Below are 21,299 nucleotides of genomic sequence, written 5' to 3' on the forward strand. Positions count from 1 at the left end.
CTGCTTCATTTCCTATGTGCTACTGATGGACTTTTTAATGATGAGTTAAAACTTGCTTTTGGCTGTTACTGTTTTTTTTTTTTTTTTTTAACGACAGATGCAAACACAGCTAAACACCTTTTCCACCAAAGTCCCGGGTCTGACTCAGATATTTGGAACACAGTTCCAAACCGAGTCAGACCCAGAACCTTACTCTATTTTCACTGTGGCGCTGACACGAAATATTCCCTCGGTGGCGCTGTTTACACTGCTCACAGGTGAAGTGTGTTTTTGCCGGGGTCAAGAAAACCGGCAGATTGGGACCACCAGGGGCGTGGCCTCTGTCCCATTAGGCCATGCCCCCTAATGGAAGGTTCACCATGCCCCCCAACCTCCCGACCACCCACGGGACACTGCGGTCCTGGAGAGGGCTCTCAGCATGCTGTAAAAGGGTCCTGGGTCAAATGACCCGTGTAACCTGTTCACACTGGCCCTTTACCTGGATCCTACCCATGTCCAATCCTGCTTGCTACACAGGTTGGATTCCTGGGTAACTGTACATGGGTTGTTGGGTTTTTTTGCACCTTTTTCCACTGAGCAAAATCTGGGTTGATACGTGTTCATGTCCAAAAACCTGTGTTTTTCAAGGCAGTGGAAAAGGAGTATAAGCAAAAGCCTATTGTATTATTCATTTATTACCATTTTTTTAATATAGTATAGTCGTATTATGCAGTGCTATACAGAAAATGTGATGAAATCATTCACCGCCCAATTGGAGCTTGCATTCTAAAATCTCATTCACATACACACTGGGGTCCAGTTTGGTCAGCCTCTACTGAACCAGGGGCGATACTATATTTGGAGCAGGGGTGTCATTGCTATGGGACAAAGAGACCTAGGGGTATATTTACAAAGATTCGTGTTTTGGCCGTTTTGAAGGGTGTTTGAACTCGAATGGTAACGGGTGCATTTTACTGCAACTTTTTGAATCCTGATACGATCATTCACTAAGCTGCCGGGTTTTGCACAATCGTTTTTTCCGATGTCGATGTGATTCGTAATATCAGGCAGTGTTTTACGGGAATGATGAGTAAAACACTGCCTGACAAAACACAAGGAATCCCGGCCGGTTGTGTACCTTAAAAAGTTGATTAAAGTCTTAAAAATTCTGAAAAAAATTGCGTGGGGTCCCCCCTCCTAAGCGCAACCAGCCTCGGGCTCTTTGAGCCGGTCCTGGTAGAAAAAATATGGGGGAAAAAATGACAGGGGTTCCCCCATATTTAATCAACCAGCACCGGGCTCTGCGCCTGGTCCTGGTTCCAAAAATACAGGGGACAAAAAGCGTAGGGGTCCCCTGTATTTTTGAAACCAGCACCAGGCTCCAATAGCCAGGTACATAATGCCACAGCCGGGGGGACACTTTTATACTGGTCCCTGCGGCCCTGGCATTACATACCCAACTAGTCACCCCTGGCCGAGGTACCCTGGAGGAGTGGGAACCCCTTAAATCAAGGGGTCCCCCCCTCCAGCCACCCAAGGGCCAGGGGTGAAGCTCGAGGCTGTCCCCCCCATCCAAGGGCGGCGGATGGGGGGCTGATAGCCTTGTGAAAAAATGTGATTATTGTTTTTAGTAGCAGTACTACAAGTCCCAGCAAGCCTTCCCCGCAAGCTGGTACTTGGAGAACCACAAGTACCAGCATGCCGTTGAAAACCTGGCCCGCTGGTACCTGTAGTACTACTACTAAAAAAATACCCCCAAAAAACAGGACACACACACCGTGAAAGTATAAGTTTATTACATACATGCACACCTCCATACATACATACTTACCTATGTTCCCACGAGGCTCGGTCCTCTTCTCCATGTAGAATCCTTGGGGTACCTGTGAAAAAAATTATACTGACATAATCCAGTGTAGAATCAGACCTTTGTATAATCCACGTACTTGGCAAAATAATAAAACGGTAACCCGACCACGCACTGAAAGGGGCCCCATGTTTACACATGGGACCCCTTTCCCCGACTGCCAGGACCCCCCCTGACTCCTGTCAAAGAGGGTCCCTTCAGCCAATCAGGGAGCACCACGTCGTGGCACTCTCCTGATTGGCTGTGTGCTCCTGTAGTGTCTGTCAGGCAGCAACACGGCACAGATACAATGTAGCGCCTATGCGCTCCATTGTAGCCAATGGTGGGAACTTTGCTGTCAGCGGTGAGGTTACTTTCGGTCAACCGCTGACCGCATAGTTAGGGCAGTTGCATACAATGATAAATATGGGGTTTATTATATACTAGGGTCGGGTCACTACTGTGCAGCATAATATACACAGGAAGCATCATGTGGTTGTTGAATACCGTATTATAATATTGACTATGATTGAAGAAGATGGGGATATGAGTATATATATGATGATGAATAGACTTGAGAATATTAATGCATTAAAATGATGGACGCTGTGGAGCGAGGACTTTCTCTAGAAGCGTTGGGAGCTCACATAATTCTAATTAGGCTCTTGTACTAAACATGGGGAGGTCATACTAAATCCACACAGAGGGCCCAGCTTGGACACAAACTCAACTTTAGTATAGCTGACATTGCTGAAGTAAGTCATTTTAGAGGAAAGGGAAATAAAATAACATTTTCATAGCATGATAGCATGTTTTGCTAATGCAAGTGATGGTACTGTAACTCTCCTTTTACTATATGAATATGTATATGTACAGTATATATAATATATATGTATATATATATATTAATTAAAAATTGTAGAGAAAGCGCTCATTAGTGCATTAAACATTTTATTTTAAAAGAGGCAGTATTAGCACAAAGACATATTTCAGTATATAGCTCCCAGTACCATTAAAATCAGCATTGTGGGCTTCTTACCACATGGCTCAGCAGTTAAATACCCAAAGGCAAACCTCCAGGCTTTCCCCGTCCGTCCTGCCGGATTCTTACACCACGCCACTGACCCCTTTCTGGAAGTCGCCGTGAGTCAGACCATGCCAGAAAGTCATTCGGGAGCCGGGAGTAGCTGGGATGACATCAGGAGACCACACCCTAACGTGTTTTGTAATCAACTTCGTCAGATGACTGTTCTTACTGACGCTTCTAACACATTATATTGGATCCATTGTCCAATCGGTATTTACACACCCTTTTTTAAAAAAATTCTTGCATCACAATAAAAGATTTAAAAATACAAATCCACAGTGTCTGTGTGATTGCCTGCATAATGTAATATATATATATATATATATATATATATATATATATATTACTGTATATATATATATATATATTTATTTCTCATACGTCCTGGAGGATGCTGGGGACAACATCAAGACCATGGGGTATAGGCGGTTCCGCAGGAGCCATGGGCACTCTTAAGACTTTTCAATGGGTGTGAACTGGCTCCTCCCCCTATGCTCCTCCTCCAGACCTCAGTTTTAGAAATGTGCCCAGGCAGACTGGATGCACTCTGAGGAGCTCTACTGAGTTTCTCTTAAAAGACTTGTCAGGTTTTTTATTTTCAGGGAGATCTGCTGGCAACAGACTCCCTGCTTCGTGGGACTGAGGGGGCAGGAGCAGAACCAACTTCCTAAAGAGTTTCATGGCTCTGCTCCTGGCTGACAGGACACCATTAGCTCCTGAAGGGTACTGAACGCTAGCCGTGTCTAGATGCTCACTCCCACAGCACGCCGTCACCACCCTCGCAGAGCCAGAAGTCAGAAGACAGGTGAGTATGAGGAGACTGAACTTCTATCAAGTAAGTGACAGCTGAGGTCCGGCGCTGCTGGCGGGAGCGCAGCGCGCCATTGCTGCCCACACACACAGGCACTGCAGGGGGGGGGCGCCCTGGACAGCAAAAATATACCTCAAAACTGGCTAAAAGGGGGCATAAGGTGCCGCTGGCACAGCCCTACCCCCGCCAGTATAAATATTACTGTGATTACTGAGTGTACGGATGCGCCATTACGGGAGCGGAGCTTCTTCCTCAGGCAGCCAGCACACTGCTCAGCGCCATTTTCTCTCTCTCCTCAGGCTGCAGAGAACACGCTGGTCCTCTCCTCCACTTCTGACAAGTACAGGGTGATATTTGGGGGGGCACAGGGCGTTGTGGTACAATTTTATAGTAAAGCGCTATTTGGCTGTGGGCATTCTGCGTTTACACTCATTACTGGTGCTGGGATTGTGAACTGGCTGCTCCTATACTGTGTTCCTCTGACAGATTTTACTGTGGGTCTGTCCTCAAATAAGTCCCAGTGTGTCTGTGAGTGTGCTGTACACGTCTGAAGCATGTCTGAGGCAGGGAGTTCCTCCCCGGAGGAAGCCTTTTTAGGGACACACACTTGTAATGTGGTGACGCTGCCGGCACACCAAGAGCCTGCATGGGTGAAAGAGATATGTGACAGTATGCATCTGATTAACCAAAGATAAGATAAGTCTGAATCTAAGGTTGCATGCTGGAGAAAATCTGTGGAAGATGTGATTTTTCAGGATTCTGTTATTCCTTATGCAGGCGGCCCCTCTGGGTCACATAAGAGACCATTTGCGAATGTTGTAAACACTGATACCGACACGGACTCTGATTCTTGTGTCGACGATAGTGACTCCAGAGAGATAGATCATAAATTGGCGAAAAGTATACAATATATGATTGTGGCTATAAGGGACGTATTAGAGGTTACAGAAACCACTCCTGTACCTCAGGAGAAGGCTTATTTTTATAAGGAAGAGAAATCCAAAGTCACATTCCCTCCTTCACATGAACTAAATGCTCTCTTTGAAGGGATGTGGGTGAATCCTGATAAGAAATTTCGTATTCCCAAAAGGATTCAGATAGCTTACCCTTTCCCGGCTGAAGACAGGAAAAAATGTGAATCACCCCCTGTGTTAGATAGTGCACTTTCCAGGTTGACAAGGAAGGTAATTCTCCCTGCACCTGGCACGGCTTTACTCAAGGAGCCAGCAGACCGTAAAATGGAAACGACATTCAAATCCATTTATGTAGCCAATGGTACGCTGCTCAGGCCCACTACTGCCTGCGCGTGGGTGAGTCGCGCTATTGAAAAATGGTCAGAAAGCGTGTAATCAGAAATTGACACGATTGATAAAGATGAGATACTCCTTAAGTTAGGGAATATCAAGGACGCTGCTGCCTACATGCTGGAAGCAATGAAGGATATTGGACTCTTGACTTCACAAGTCGCTACCATGGCAGTGTCAACTAGGCGGGTGTTGTGGATTAGCCAGTGGAACGCGGATGCAGATTCCAAAAGAAACATGGAGGCTCTCCCATATAAAGGTGAGGCCTTATTTGGCGATGGCCTGGATGCGTTAGTTCCAGGTCGAGAGACCCTCAAGCAATAGCAGTGGATGCACTAGTGATCCAGTGGGTTTTCCTGTCAGTGTATGTCTTCCCTCCACTTCTGCTGATCCCAAAGGTACTCAGGATCATAAGAAAAACAAGGGTTCGAGCAATCTTCATTGCCCCAGACTGGCCAAGGAGGGCTTGGTACCCAGATCTTCAGGAGTTGCTCATAGAAGATCCTCGGCCTCTTCCTCTTCGCGAGGACCTGCTGCAGCAGGGGCCGTGCGTGTATCAAGACTTACCGTGGTTATGTTTGACGGCATGGCTGTTGAGCGCCGGATCCTAGCAAGGAAGGGTATTCCCAAGGAAGTCATCCCCACTCTTATTCAGGCCAGGAAAGTGGTAACGTCGAAACATTATCACCGTATTTGGAGAAAATATGTGTCTTGGTGTGAATCCAAGAAGGCTCCTACGGAAGAGTTTCACTTAGGACGTTTCCTCCATTCTCTACAGGCTGGTGTGGAAGCAGGCCTCTGATTGGGATCAATCAAGGTTCAGATTTCGGCCTTGTCAGTGTTCTTCCAAAAACAATTGGCCTCTCTTCCAGAGGTTCGGACCTTCGTGAAAGGGGTTCTGCACATCCAACCTCCATTTGTGCCTCCAGTGGCACCATGGGACCTTAACGTGGTGTTGCAGTTCCTTCAATCAGATTGGTTTGAGCCTCTACAAGAGATAGAGTTGAGGTTTCTCACTTGGAAAGTGGTGATGCTTTTGGCATTGGCATCCGCGCGGCGGGTGTCTGAATTGGGGGCCTTGTCTCACAAGAGCCCTTACCTGATCTTCCATGAAAATAGGACAGAGTTGAGGACTCGTCAACATTTGCTTCCGAAGGTGGTTTCCTCTTTCAACATAAACCAACCTGTTGTAGTGCCAGTAGTTACTGACACATTCACTGAATCAAAGTCTCTAGATGTGGTTAGAGCTTTGAAAATCTATGTGGCTAGAACGGCTCGTATACGGAAAACAGAGGCCCTGTTTGTCCTGTATGCTCACAACAAAATTGGGTATTCTGCTTCCAAGCAGACTATTGCACGTTGGATCAGAAATACGATTCAGCAAGCTCATACTACGGCTGGATTGCCGTTACCGACATCGGTAAAGGCCCACTCCACTAGGAAGGTGGGCTCATCCTGGGCAGCTGCCCCGGGGGTCTCGGCATCACAACTGTGTCGAGCAGCTACTTGGTCAGGATCAAACACATTTGCAAAGTTCTACAAGTTTGACACCTTGGCCGATGAGGATCTAAAGTTTGGTCAATCGGTGCTGCAGGGTCATCCGCACTCTCCCGCCCGTACTGGAGCTTTGGTTTAAACCCCATGGTCTTGATGTGGTCCCCAGCATCCTCTAGGACGTATGAGAAAACAGGATTTTGATACCTACCGGTAAATCCTTTTCTCCTAGTCCGTAGAGGATGGTGGGCACCCGTCCCAGTGCGTACTTTACCTGCAGTTTTAGTTATTAGAGTTACACAAGTTGTGTTATCTTAGTTCAGTTGCTGCAATTAGTTCATGCCTGTTGGCGTGTGTTATGTTAAATGCCATGTGTGCGGCATGGTTTAGGGTGTGAGTTGGTATGTATCTCACCACTAGTATTAAAGTAAGTCCTTCCCTTGAAATGTCCATCTCCCTGGGCACAGTTCCTATAACTGAGGTCTGGAGGAGGGGCATAGAGGGAGGAGCCAGTTCACACCCATTGAAAAGTCTTAAGAGTGCCCATGGCTCCTGCGGAACCGCCTATACCCCATGGTCTTAATGTGGTCCCCAGCATCCTCTATGGACTAGGAGAAAAGGATTTACCGGTAGGTATCAAAATCCTGTTATATATAGTAAAAACAGCCCTGCACTCCACTATGTAGCAAAGGGCTCCGGTGCCCTCAGGAAGGACAATGCAGACAAGTGAAGAAGAACTGCAGCACTTGAAGATTTTCAAACAATGAAGTGTAGTGAATAATCACAGCATTAAATCTAACGTTTCGGGCATATACACCCCTTTGGCAAAGTGAGTACTACTTACTACTGCTGTGATTATTTAATACACTTCATCATTTGAAAAGTCATCGAGTGCTGCAGTTCTTCTTCACTTGTCTATATATATATATATATATATATATATATATATATATACACTGCTCAAAAAAAATAAAGGGAACACTTAAACAACACAATGTAACTCCAAGTCAATCACACTTCTGTGAAATCAAACTGTCCACTTAGGAAGCAACACTGATTGACAATCAATGTCACATGCTGTTGTGCAAATGGAATAGACAACAGGTGGGAATTATAGGCAATTAGCAAGACACCCCCATTAAAGGAGTTGTTCTGCAGGTGGTCACCACAGACCACTTCCCAGCTGCTATGCTTTCTGGCTGATGTTTTGGTCACTTTTGAAAGCTGGCGGTGCTTTCACTCTAGTGGTAGCATGAGACAGAGTCTACAACCCACACAAGTGGCCCAGGTAGTGCAGCTCATCCAGGATGGCACATCAATGCGAGCTGTGGCAAGAAGGTTTGCTGTGTCTGTCAGCGTAGTGTCCAGAGCATGGAGGCGCTACCAGGAGACAGGCCAGTACATCAGGAGACGTGGAGGAGGCCGTAGGAGGGCAACAACCCAGCAGCAGGACCGCTACCTCCGCCTTTGTGCAAGGAGGAACAGGAGGAGCACTGCCAGAGCCCGGCAAACTGACCTCCAGCAAGCCACAAATGTGCTTGTGTCTACTGAAACGATCAGAAACAGACTCCATGAGGGTGATATGAGGGCCCAATGTCCACAGGTGGGGGTTGTGCTTACAGCCCAACACCGTGCAGGACGTTTGGCATTTGCCAGAGAACACCAAGATTGGCAAATTCGCCACTGGCGCCCTGTGCTCTTCACAGATGAAAGCAGGTTCTCACTGAGCACATGTGACAGACGTGACAGAGTCTGGAGACGCCAAGGAGAACGTTCTGCTGCCTGCAACATCCTCCAGCATGACCGGTTTGGCAGTGGGTCAGTAATGGTGTGGGGTGGCATTTCTTTGGGGGGCCGCACATCCCTCCATGTGCTCGCCAGAGGTAGCCTGACTGCCATTAGGTACCGAGATTAGATCCTCAGACCCCTTGTGAGACCATATGCTGGTGTGGTTGGCCCTGGGTTCCTCCTAATGCAAGACAATGCTAGACCTCATGTGGCTGGAGTGTGTCAGCAGTTCCTGCAAGACGAAGGCATTGATGCTATGGACTGACCCGCCCGTTCCCCAGACTTGAATCCAATTGAGCACATCTGGGACATCATGTCTCGCTCCATCCACCAACGCCACGTTGCACCATAGACTGTCCAGGAGTTGGCGGATGCTTTAGTCCAGGTCTGGGAGGAGATCCCTCAGGAGACCATCCGCCACTTCATCAGGAGCATTGTAGGGAGATCATGCAGGCACGTGGAGGCCACACACACTACTGAGCCTCATTTTGACTTGTTTTAAGGACATTACATCAAAGTTGGATCAGCCTGTAGTGTGTTTTTCCACTTTAATTTTGAGGGTGACTCCAAATCCAGACCTCCATGGGTTAATAAATTTGATTTCCATTGATAATGTTTGTGTGATTTTGTGGTCAGCACATTCAACTATGTAAAGAACAAAGTATTTAATAAGAATATTTCATTCATTCAGATCTAGGATGTGTTATTTTAGTGTTCCCTTTATTTTTTTGAGCAGTGTATATATAAAGAAGATAGAGATCAAAGCCCCAGGGTATAATCTAATCACAAAATTAAACATGTAATAGTGCACCCCTCATCTAATTACTGAGTGGCTGCTTAGAAGCAAGTGATATTGTGGTTGTGAGCCACATTTGGTAGTAGTGAATTTTTCAAGCGCCTACTAGTGCAATGTGTATTTTTTGTGAGAAAAAAACTAAAATATCTCAGACTGACTTATCTTGAATGATAAATCTTCAGTCTTAAGACCAATCATGAGTTGCTTTGAGTATATGAAAAATAAAAGCATGGCAAAGACATAGGTCCTCATTCCGAGTTGTTCGCTCGCAAGCTACTTTTAGCAGCATTGCACACGCTAAGCCGCCGCCTACTGGGAGTGAATCTTAGCTTAGCAAAATTGCGAACGACAGATTCTCTAAATTGCGAATAGAAATTTCTTTGCAGTTTCTGAGTAGCTCGATACTTACTCTACCACTGCTATCAGTTCAGTCAGTTTCGTTCCTGGTTTGACGTCACAAACACACCCAGCGTTCGGCCAGACACTCCCCCGTTTCTCCAGCCACTCCCGCGTTTTTTCCAGAAACGGCAGCGTTTTTTTACACACACCCATAAAACGGACAGTTTCCGCCCAGAAACACCCACTTCCTGTCAATCACACTACGATCACCAGAACGAAGAAAAAACCTTGTAATGCCGTGAGTAAAATACCAAACTTCTTAGCAAATTTACTTGGCGCAGTCGCAGTGCGAACATTGCGCATGCGCAGTTTGCGGAAAATCGCTGCGATGCGAAGAAAATTACCGAGCGAACAACTCGGAATGAGGGCCATAGTGTGTACCATTTTAACACTGCAAGGTTATTAATCATAAAAAATAATAAAAAACAATAGAGCTTATCAGTCCATAACAATGGCCCAGGATACAGGAGTCTGCCAAAGCGTTTCATCTAGCAAAGACTTCATCCCCTTGATGAAGTCTTTGCTAGACGAAATGCATTGGGAGACTCCGGTATTCTCTACTTTTGCTATGGACAGATAAGCTCTATTGTTTTTTATTCTTTTTTTATGGGTGATGTAAATGCTGTACTAAATTTTTTAATATAGTTTTTTGAATAAGAAATAATTTGACCAGAAATTCTTTCATATTAACAAAAGGGACCCAAAGGGAATTAGAGAAAGTGGCCACTAAGTGCAAGAGGTGCAGCCACTACAGGATCTGGAAGAGAGGGAGTCTTGGCAATGACTAAAATAAATATTATATTTTTTAATACTATAATAACCCACCCAGAAGTAGTGGAAAATTGCATTCTTCAAAATGACAGAAAAGCTCTGAATTCTGCAGCATATAGGAATTATGAGATGATCCATAAAGGACAGCGTTTTCTTGCACATCTATGATCAGGTCTGAACTAGAACCTTAGTCACCAGACTTAAAGGCAGCAGGTGCATATTGTTTACTTGGCTGTAGATGCCAAAGCCTGTCACTGTGTTATTGAAGCATCACAGTGCTATACGGCTACACAGTACTTAGCCCAGGAGAGATTGATACATTATTATATTGACTGCTGTTTATCTCCCATCGCTTTTATCCTGTTATTTTCAGTACAACGTGGGGGCTAACCTCCTTGCTGACATCATGTGCGTGCGCACTGCAGCTCAACCACATGCGGAATAAGAAAACATTGATCGATTTGCATACAATAGCCGCTTTGCATCTGCATCTCAATTAGGTCCATTGACTTTAGCAATACATGTAGTGTAACTAGGGGTGCTTTAACAGAGGTGGGGGCCCAGGTGCACCTCCAGGTGGGTCCCCTCCTCTGCACGGCGCAGTAGTCTCTGGTAATATGCCGGAGTCTATTGCGCATGCACAGGTCTCTGGAAACATGGCGTCCGCCATGTTCCGGAGGCCAATTTAGGTACTGCGTATGCGCGGTGGCCATTTTGGCTGCAATTTTTGCCATAAGAGCAGCGCTCAGCGCTGGACTTCGGAAAGGTGAGTATTAGAATATGAGTGCAGTGTGTGCACCGCTATAGATACGCCAGTGAGTGTAACACACATTCTTCTATCTCAGAATGATGTAAGACAGAAAATGACTAAAAGCTGCAAGAGTATGAAAGAAGACATGAGGGGAATTTCAGGTTTAATTATAATTACTGACAATTCACGTACATTATTCAGTTCAGTAATGAACAGCCTTTGATTTATGTTTTAATGTCAAAGAGTGGTTTGACTTTGATAAAAGAAAAAGCAGTTAAGAAATAGCTAAAATACCATGCAGGATTTTGTCAGATTGCAAATCCTCTCTCCCTTTCCTCCAAACATGTGCAAATATAATACATACTGTAGCTGAATTTGGGCATTTGTCTTAATCGTGGCAGGGAGAAATAGTGCCTTGGTGGAGTAGAGGAAGGTAAAGTAATACATAATACATGTACACTGGAAACAGATGTTGGTGTTGTATAAATATTTTCTGTTTACTTATTGCGCAGCAGACGAGGATAATTTGCTCTACACTGGAATTTCTGTAGTGTACTCTTGAGCTGCTTAAATATTCGTTTTTTAATTTAAATAAATTGAATTTGTCACAGACCCATTGGATATGCAAATGTGCAAATCTTGGTTCTTCATAACCTTATGATTTGATTTGCATATGTCTGAACATCAGTGTAACAATATGAATAAAATGAAGGTTGCAATGTACACAGTTGTAATACAGCCTATCTGAGGCTCGCCTGAAGAAGCTGTATTTCATTTAGCATCACTGTGGCTGATTCATCTTCTCTCCAAAGAAATGCTAATTTTTAAAGCAATCCAAAAATCAAAGATATGAAATTCATGAGGTCATTGAATCTTACAGGGTTTTGTATTTTCAGCCTATAACTCTGTCTCAATTTTAAGATGAAACCTAAATAGAGATTATAATAATTGAGTTTATAAAATGACATGAAATTACAATTTGTGCTGCTAAAACTTGCTGAAGTGTGTCAAACAGAGATGAATATTCTGCAACAGTACAACCTGTATCATGCTCCGATAACCCATAGGACAACCATTTACACAAAAGGCTTCCATGTAAATGGCGTTACTCAATAAACTATTGCTCTGAATAGGAGATGCTTATTTATAATAGGACAGGGAATTTAAAGTGTAGAAGCAGTGCTGTCTGAAAATAGTGAGTATGGGGTAAATTAACTAAGATCCACTGATCTATGAACACTGGTCTGTTCAAAGGGGATATAGGGGGTAATTCAGAGCTGATCGCAGCAGCAAATTTGTTAGCAGTTGGGCAAAACCATGTGCACTGAGGGGGGGGGGGCATATGTAACATGTGCAGAGAGAGATTAGATTTGGGTGGGGTGTGTTCAGTTTGAAATCTAAATTGCAGTGTAAAAATAAAGCAGCCAGTATTTACCCTGCACAGAAACAAAATGACCCACCCAAATCTAACTCTCTCTGCACATGTTACATCTGCCCCCCCTGCAGTGCACATGGTTTTGCCCAACTGCTAACAAATTTGCTGCTGCGATCAACTCTGAATTACCCCCATAGTCAATATCCCGGTGGGCGGGACCCCGCCGGTCAGAATACCGACATCGGGATCCCGACCGCCGAGAATGCTGGCAGCGGCGCAAGGGCTATTCCCACTCGTGGGTGTCCACGACACCCATAGAGTGGGACTAGAACCTGTGGCAAGTCACCAAGCCTGCATCGTGACAAGTGCAGTGAGCCTGCATGGGCTTTCTAGCGCTCGCCCTGCTGCCGGCATTTTGGCGGCCGGGGTCCCAGTGTAGGTATTCTGACCTTCAGGATCCCGGGCCGCCGATATTCCAAAACCATCCCGTTCATAGGGGGTGATTCAGACCTGATCACTGCTGTGCATTTTCGCACAGCAGACGATCAGCAATAGACTGCGCATGCATATGCACCACAATGCGCACGTGCGTCGGCCAACAACAACAGTCATCGCCGGTCAGTGACAGGCTGGTGCAAAAATTTCATTCACATAGCCATTCGCGTGCTGATTGACAAGAAAAGGCCGTTTGTAGGTGGTAACTGACCGTTTTCTGGGAGTGTCAGGGAAAACGCAGGCGTTCCCAAGCGTTTTCGGGGAGGGTATGTGACGTCAGCTCCGGATCCGATCAGCCTGTTCTCATCGCATTGTAGGAGTAAGTCCTGGCCTGCGCACACACTGCACACGGTAGAAAAATCATTCAATGGTGAGTGAGATGCGAACGGATTTGCAGCTGTCCGCTGACTGAGGGATTTGACATACACTTGCGATCGCACCCTTGCATAGCGAATATACACTCCCCTTGTGTAGCGAATATTTGATCGCAGGACAACAATTTTAGCAGCCCAGCGATCAGGTCTGAATCACCCCCATAGTTTGAGTTATCCGCTGGTGTGTGCGTATAAAACTGTGCAATACCAACAACTGTACACAGATCATTCCCAACAGTATTTAAAAGAAACAGAGAGTGTTAGAATCCTCAGGATGTAGAGTGTAGCATAGTGGTCGCTTCGAAAATGAGTCCCCATGTACTGCTGTGATGATCTAATCAGCTGGACTTGGTATCAGTATAAGTAGCTAATCCACACATACATGAAATTAATTTGTCATCAGTGCTCGTTAGTGCAGCTGCCTGCTATCAGAATCCAGTGCAGTAAGAGTCCATATTAAAGCTCCCTAACACATTTTTCCATCCAGTATCATGATGATTTCAGTATGTGGCAGGCACTTGCAGAATTAAATGCCTGTGCATTTATGTTTTTAGCTTTCAGCCTAGGGCTTGGAGTGCGTTGGAGGGGGCACACGATTTTTTAGGAGGATCCAGTCTCTCTGGGGGAATCCAGTTCTGGGCTGACCGGTTTGGGGGTTGGTTAATGCTATGGCATGGGATTGGGTGGGGGGGCGGCACCATGGTGTGTGTATCCCTGCTATAGCGTTATTCCCCAGGCTGGTTTACTCAAGTGCTGGTTTCTGAAAAATAGGGGGAAGCCCACCATACAGAGGCGGAATTACCGCCAGTGCAACCAGTGCGTTGCACTGGGGCCCGCCTCTGTCCAGGGGCCCAAAGCATGTAATGAGTCAAAACTGACTCATTACATGCCGCTGTGTGCTGCGGGCAACCGCTGCCCGCTGCACACAGCCGCCCGGAGAGGAGAGGAGCGCACTGCAGCGGCCACGGGGGAAAAGGAAAAGGAGGGAGGTGGAGGAGGAAGCCGCAGCAGCGCTTTGTTACTGGTGGAGGCGCTGCTGCCCCTCTGCTTCACTATAGGCTGTCTTCCGAGAACAGCCTATAGTGAAGCAGAGGGGCAGCAGCAGCAGCGCCTCCACCAATAACACAGCGCTGCTGCGGCTCCCTCCTCCACCTCCCTTCTCCTCCTTCTCTCCTGCCCGGGAATCATCAGAAGCTGCACCGAGGAGCCTGAGCCAGCGGAGAGGGTAAGTATAATTCTTCTTTCTTTCTTTCTTTCTTTCTTTCTTTCTTTCTTTCTTTCTTTCTTTCTTTCTTTCGACTGTCTGCCGTAATGTGTAAAAAGGGGGAATCTGCCTGCCGCAATGTTTAAAAATGGGGAATCTGCCTGCCGCAATGTGTAAAAAAGGGGGAATCTGCCTGCCGTAATGTGTAAAAAGGGGGAATCTGCCTGATGTAATGTGTAAAAAGGGGGAATCTGCCGTAATGTGTAAAATGGGGGAATCTTTGCCGCAATGTGTAAAAAAGGGGAATCTGCCTGACGTGATGTGTAAAAAGGGGGAATCTGCCTGCCGCAATGTGTAAATAGGGGGAATCTGCCTGCCGTAATGTGTAAAAAGGGGGACGCTGTCTGCCGTAATGTGTAACAAGGGCACGCTGTCTGCCGTAATGTGTAAAAAGGGGATGCTGTCTGCCGTTATGCGTAAAAAGGGCACGCTGTCTGCCGTTATGTGTAAAAAGTGTACGCTGTCTGCCGCTATGTTTAACAAGGGCACTCTGTCTGCCATTATGTGTAAAAAGTGTACGCTGTCTGCCGCTATGTGTAACAAGGGCACGCTGTCTGCCGTTATGTGTAAAAAGGGGATGCTGTCTGCCGTTATGTGTAAAAAGTGCACGCTGTCTGCCGTAATGTGTAAAAAGGGGGACGCTGTCTGCCGTAATGTGTAAAAAGGGGACTCTGTCTGCCGTAATGTGTAAAAAGAGGAATCTGTCCGCCGTAAGGGGTAAAAGGGTCTCTACCTGGTGTAGTGGTGCTACTGTGCGGCGTAATTTGAATAATGGAGACTACTGTGCACTGTTTTATGAATTGGTATTATTTTGTGGCCACACCCCTTCCCCACGAAGCCACGCCACTATGTATTTTTGCGCGCACCTACGGCGCGCACTGCCCCCATTTTGCATGCAGTGGTGGGGCTCCGATGCCGTTTCTTGCACACAGTGCTAAAATGACTAGTTACGGCACTGTTGCTAGGTATCCATTTCTCTGGCCCTGAGCAGGTCCCCCTCACCAGATCCTCTCCAGGGGTGAGGGGGTGGACTTGGATGGGATGGGGGCCCAAAGCATTTTGTCACACCCGTGCCCACCGCTCGCCAGTTCCGCCACTGCCACCATATACCACCCCAGGTTCGGCGGTCCGGGGCTAGTCATGGATTTGGGAGGGGATACCATGCATTCTTTTTTTTATTGAATATTTTAAACACTTTTTTACATAGTGAAGCCTGCATTGGTTTGGCCAAATACGCCTGCCACAGACAGGTCTATATTTTTTGAGTATTCTGCTGAGATAATTGTGCGGGTTCTATTGGGTAAAGAAATCCAATGGTTAGTAAATACATGATTTCTATTGCTATTAGAAAACATTGATTGTCATGCTGATAGTCTATTGCCATCTATGGGTTTCTAACATCAGATTTTTCATACGATTTTCCAAAGGTTCTTTAGTTAATCAGATTTCCTAAATCAATGGAAAATTGCGGAAAAACACAAAAATAATACTTAGCAAATTTACACCTTAGGGCAAATATACCTATCCTTAGCAATGTTCAGGAAATGAGTACTATTTTTTAAGCAGATAGCCCTGTAATGTAATTGGATGGGATGCCGGCGGTTAGAATCCCGACAACCCCCCAGAAAGTAGCGTAAGCCGCCCCTGCCCCCTACCCTAACCCTCCCTTGTGGGTGCTTAACCCTAACCCTCCCCAGTGGTGCCTAACCCTAACCCTCCCTTCCCCGCTGCCTAAACCTAATCCTCCCCACTTTGTGCCTAATCCTAACCTCCCCTTGAAAGTGCCTAACCCTAAACCCCTCTCCCCGGTACCTAACCATAACATTTCCGTCCCAGCACCCTAACCCCTTTCTAATGCCTAAACCTAACCTCCCACCCCCCGTGGCAGGAAGCTTCCCGCTATAATAAAGATCGGAATTCCGTGAGTCGGTATTTTGATGCCGGGATCCCTACCTCCATGAGGATTTTGATGCCAGTCTTGTGCTGTCATTTAGGATCCCATTCGGTGGCATTTTAACTGTATCCCGTCTGTCCATGTACTATAGCTATAATTCCTGTGTCCTGTTCCTCGATATACAGTAAATCATAAAATATAAATAAATTAACTTACAAACAGATGGAGCTACATCTATACCAAAAATGAGTCAGCTTATTTTGAAGCATATCACTCTTATTAAAACTTGAATGTAGCATATTTTAGAGAGAACCATCTGGGATTCACTAATATGCTACATTTTGATAACTCCCTTTATATCTGTATAGTATAAATAGCAAAGTGAGAGAATGATTTAAATCAGAAATTACTGTAAGAGGGTAACTGATAGACTTTTGCACAGCTTTATGCTATAACGGAACTGTATTAAACATTAGTATGAAAATATTTTCTTTACATCTGTGCTATGTATATGGTTAAGGGGCATATATCTGAATGATCAGGTTCTAGACTCAATTATTATAATTCCATATCACTGCTTATTGTGGCAATAAGAAATGAAAGAATGCCATTTTGTATTAAATACGCACACAGGCACAGAGGCTCTGATAGATGACCCTCCCTGCAGTGTGTTAGAATGCCAATGCGATCAGATCTTCTTCAGGAGTCCCTGCATGTGCGAGTGGAGAGTGTACCTTTTGTTATCTGTAGCCCATAGGCTACAATGGGTTCAGTATGAAAATCCGGCGGCCAGGATCCCGGGGCATTGTGACCTCCTGGATCCCGACTAGCGGTATTGTAACTGCTTCCCGCTACAGCAGCTAACTCCATCTGGAGATGGCGTTAGCCACCACGGCCAAGCTCAGGGATGCTTGGTAAATTCAACAGATAAGCCACCCCCACATGTTTTATGGGGCTGCTTTTGCAGTAAAAAATGGGGGTTTGCAGCAGATATCTCAAAAATCAGTCATGGCCTCCCATATATACAGTACATTTGAGGACTACTTATAGGCCCTACACATTAGGTGATATCACTGAAAGATATGAACGTTCTCGTTCATTTATGAACAAGAGATCGTTCATATCTTTCAGTGTGTAGGCACCAACAATGAACGATGCATGGCCCTGTGCTCATTCATCATTGGTGCCGGCTCGCTTATGCATGCAAGCCAATATGGACAATCTCGTCCATATTTGCATGCATTGCTACGGGGCCGGGTGATGCCCTTCATCACCCGGCCCCATAGCAATGCATGCTAATATGGGTGGGTCACTCCCTTCCCCGCCGCCGGGTCGCCCGTCGGTCATATCGGCCATCTGGCACCTCGATGGTATATCGCCTAATGTGTAGGGCCCTTTAGTATTTGTGGGTACCCCTCATAAAACTGGAGTTTTTGGAGGACATTACACAAATATTAATTAAATAGGCCTCTAAGTCAGCTATTAGGTGTACATAGTCTACAGCAGATTTAAAATAATTTTTGCCTTAACACAGACGTTATATCAGTAAAGGAAATAGGAGACAGTTCAGCTTGCCCTGGTTTATATCATAATGTTTTATCTTGTTCCCAAACCAAGAGTGATATTTATAAAATATGCTGGCGCTGCCACCACCAGTAATGTGCATTGAGTGATAACCTGGTGCAGGATCATAAATTTTTTTTCTAATACTGTGATCAATGCTGTAGAGAAATATAGATAGTAGGACATACATTGTGAGTTATAGTTTTCATTTGATACTAGATTGTTAATTAAACATCCTAGATTAATTGGTTTCTGTGACTCTAAGGGGGTTATTCAGAGATGGACGCAGCCGCTGTGTTCGCCTGCAGCGGCCACGTCCATAGGGTCTGCACACACACACCGGCCATAGTGCGGGTGCGTGACCCTTCACTATGTGATTGCATCATGGAAGGATGCGATCACATAGTGATTAACAGTGGCGACCATCAGAGGGCATCAACACAGCATTTGGTGGGCATGGTCCGGATAACGCAGGCGTGTCCGGACCATTTTTGGAATGGCTGCGGGACGATGTGAGACAAAAATATGGTGCCAGGCCGCCTGTCAGCGCAGGCAGAGGTTGTCCTCTAATCGATGCATTTACAATTAAATTGCAAATGCATCACGGAGCGGCGCAACGCACATGATGGGCGGCCTTGCCCTGTGCTGTTCGGCCCCCAGCATGTGAGTATATGGATGCAGATCTTGCTGCGGAAGTCAGAGGGCAGGTGACCTGGAATGCCTTTTATTATGTAATTTTGATGGTAGGTAAATCTCACACAGAGCATTAGAATGTCAATTCCAGCATGACTCCCAGGCGGATGCCCTGCAGGGATCATATACACGTTCCTTAGAATATATATCTCTGAGGACATCTTGGGACCAGGAAATCCAGTTTAAATGTACATTCAATCATAGTAACTTTGTCAGCAGAAAAATGCTATTACCTGACTTGGGCAGTACTGGGATGGTCCCACATTTAGTTTACTAGTTAGCTTTTCAGCAGAGACTTGGATGATCCCTATCGGTGGTGGCAGAAAAGAAGTGTGGTACCATCCAAGTATTCCAATTACTGCACTCTGAACATAGTTAGAGTGCAACCTGTCAGGGATACTTACTGAAGTCCTTGACAAGTGCAAGCAACATTCCCAGTCTGGGGCTTGAGTGTACGGCATCCCAAATGAGCAGGTAGGGAAATAGGAGACCAGAATTAGATCTGATTCGATAAAACACTACATATAACATCTGCCATCTTTATGTTAATGTCAGTGGACACCATCATATTGCACATTCAAACATTTCAGGTAAAGAAATGAGATACAATCAGGACCATAACTAGTGTTGTGCGAGTGGTGCCGGACCCAGAGCCCTGTGGGTGGTGCTGTTGCCACCCCACGGCACCTGTATTTGGTTTGCGGGGTGCCTGTAGTCAGTAGAGCTGCCTGGAGTGCACGCACCCTGCAGCCTATAGAGCCATCTGGAGCATCTTTATGTCACTCAAGACAGTGCTCTTCTTTCTGGTGTTAGTGGCCCCGCCACCTTGGTGTGACATTGTGACATCACATGACCGGCCTGCACAGGGTGGAAAATCACCCTGTTACAGAGCTGGGTATAATATTACCCTGCCCCAACCTGTCCAGTTAAACTGACATGAGTAAAGTAGTGTAAGTAGAAATAACACACCTAATTATGAGTAGGATTCATTTGTTTTTATGAGTTTTAGTTTTGCTTTGTTAGGCTATGAAAGGGTGTTGTTGCCAGAATCATGGGAATATTGCTGGAGCTGAAATTACTAAATGAAAGCTCTGTGATAAAATTGATTAACACACCATTGTTGCAAGGCATGTTCTCATGTTGTATCAGTATGGTGATTTGTCACCTTTCTCTACAACACAATGCAGGAGATTAGAATTGCATTGTGCATTAGTAACTTGCTATTATTCATTTCAGTTCCAGAACATTCACACACTGTAGCAATGCCAATATCAGTCTCCATATAGTGGTAGGTGTGGTATGTATTACTACAATATGGGCCTAATTCATATTTTTAAGGAATTGTACAGCTGCAAGATCTACATTAGATCTGCACTAAATAGTCAATAGGTCTACCACTAATGCTAGACATGCATTAGGTCAACAGGATCAAAAGGTTGACATGTTAAAGGAGACAGTTCAGTCTCCCGTGACTTAATTACACAAGATGTGTTGCTGCCAACATCCACTGTATTCACTCTATCAGTTATACCCCTTTTCAACTACCTTTAAAAACACAGGAAAATGCGTGGGGACATGCATTTACCCATGGTTTTTCGTAGTGGAAATGGCCCCCCGGCAAATTCCCGGATCAAGTGATCCGGGAATCCTACCCAGGTATTTTGCCAAGTTGAACCCGAACATGTCGAGGCGACACGGCTCCCGTTCACAGTGAATGGAAGGGCGGTGCTGGGAGATCACGTGATCTCCCAGCGCCGCCCCTGCCGCGTCAGTAGTCAGTCACCAACCTGGCAATATGCGTGTCAGGCTCCCGGCTGCGGCCCGTGCTGCAGGTGGAAAAGAGGTATTAGTGTGTCCTAACAGCAAAAGTGTCCAGTTTGGTACAGGTCAGTCAGGTAGCTGCAGTGAGTATGGTACAATAATACATACTATCTTTGTATGGTTAATGAAGGTTGATTCTGTTGCCTTCAATTAAACACTATGTTGTATATCAAACATAAACCTGAACGGCTGTTAAATTATCTCTACTGTATGTAGCTACTTGTGGCTATGTATTGGTTCCTATCTACGGCAATGGTCGTCTGCCATGTGTAGTAAGGGACACTGCCTAAAATACAACTGACTAATGTCACATTTCTGATCTAGGACACATGCATTATTTAAACAGTATTATTATTTTGCAATACACATGATGATGGAGAGCATGAAAATGCTGACGCGCATTTCACAAATCGCTTTTTTCGAGGCTGGACACAATTGTGTCCATCAGCCAGATTAAAAAGGTAAGTCTGGCCAATTATATTCCTAAATCATGGTCATGTGGTATATAGATCCAATGAGGATAGAAAAATCAATTTGACCAATTGTTTTCCCAAATAATGGTCATGTGATCCCTGAATCCAATTAGGCATTTGCTATATATTGTATAATATATAGCATAAATTGATAGGTTAAAATACAGCATGTGATCTTGATGCGACGGAGAACGATGGCCTCCTATACAATACATAGCAAATGCCTAATTGGAATTAGTGTGTTAGGGAACCCTGTACTGCAGGATAAGTAACTAGAGCCCCTCAGTGGAGGGTCTTCTGCCTATAGCAATGACCCGTTGT

General features: G+C 45.4%; 1 protein-coding gene across 1 annotated transcript in view; it reads left to right on the forward strand.

The window, feature by feature from the left end:
• The window catches only part of PHEX (phosphate regulating endopeptidase X-linked), a 433,913-nt gene that overhangs the window by 91,066 nt on the left and 321,548 nt on the right, over window positions 1–21,299 (forward strand). The gene's annotated exons all lie outside the window — the stretch shown is intronic.

This window comes from Pseudophryne corroboree, chromosome 2, assembly GCF_028390025.1.
Source record: "Pseudophryne corroboree isolate aPseCor3 chromosome 2, aPseCor3.hap2, whole genome shotgun sequence".
NCBI lineage: Eukaryota > Metazoa > Chordata > Amphibia > Anura > Myobatrachidae > Pseudophryne > Pseudophryne corroboree.